This window comes from Aplysia californica, unplaced genomic scaffold, assembly GCF_000002075.1.
Source record: "Aplysia californica isolate F4 #8 unplaced genomic scaffold, AplCal3.0 scaffold00679, whole genome shotgun sequence".
Taxonomy (NCBI): Eukaryota; Metazoa; Mollusca; class Gastropoda; order Aplysiida; family Aplysiidae; genus Aplysia; species Aplysia californica.
The window spans coordinates 79,541-80,748 of NW_004797949.1; positions in this window are offsets into that span (position 1 = coordinate 79,541).

The following is a 1,208-nucleotide window of genomic DNA, read 5'->3' on the forward strand; positions in this document are numbered from 1 at the left end:
TGTGTGTGTGTGTGTGTGTTTGTTTCTGTATCTGTAGATCATGCGTCTGTGATTGGGGAGGGGGAAAAGGACGTGGGTGAGGGAGGGGGGTGGTGGAGCTGGTATACCCAAACGCCTACGTATAATATGCCTCTATTAATCTGTGTTTGTGCCTGTGGATACATATTGAGCTGTTTCATAAGAAAAAGTATGCAATCATGTCTCTCCATATCCCCCCTCCAATCTCTCTCTCTCTCTCTCTCTCTCTCTCTCTCTCTCTCTCTCTCTCTCTCTCTCTCTCTGCGCCCCCCTCTCAATTTTACCACTCTCTGCAAATGCTCTATTTCTAAGCTGTCCACCCAACACTTATGAATCAACATTCATAGTCATAGTCTTTGCTTTCCCACCATGCCATATCAGCAATTATTTGTACCTGTAGATCTAAGACTTTTCTTCCCCATATGTTTGTTGTTAAGGAGCTGAACTATTTACCCCGCAGTAAAACGTTTGCCCGCTGAAATCATAGCATGAGGGCAAAGTGGCAGAGATAGGAAGTGAGAAAGAACAAAACGAACAGCTAGAAAGAAATAAAACGCAACAAAACTAAATATGCTCGCCCTTAACAAGCAAAACCTCTCGCTTGCCCTCCTATCCGTCTGCTGTCGAGCCTTCATAACAATTCAGGCGAACGCAGCGACGTGTGTGCGAAAAGAAAGTTTATTTCCCGCATAAGGAACAGGTTGTGAGCCTGTAGCTAGCTACTGTTGAGCGGATTTGCCTGCCATCGTCTGTGCTTGTAGTGTAGTGGGAACAGATTTTATTAGATCTATCATTATTATTCCGACAGTGGTACAGCTACGCGAAGCGCTCGGATAGGATACTCTGCTTGTCAGTTGGTTGTGCAACGTAATGTGCTTACCCTGAACAAGGTTGTGGTGGTAACGTATTTATGTTTCTTTTAGCTCACCCGTTTCTTGTTCTTACCTGTGGTGGTTTCATCCACGTGCGAAGTCGCATCTCTTAATCGCCAGGGCTACGTAAGTTCTGTTGGACGTGAGGTTAAGAGCTTCGGTGGTGTGTTCGCCAAAAGTGAGTGAGCTGGCTGTCTGGCTCTCGTGTGTGCGATAGTGTGCACGTGCTGGTGTGTGAGTGAGTGGGGCTTATGTGGAGTGTGGCTTCGGGCCGCTCATTTAGGCACTCGCTGGTGTTTGTGTGCGTGTGTGTGTGTG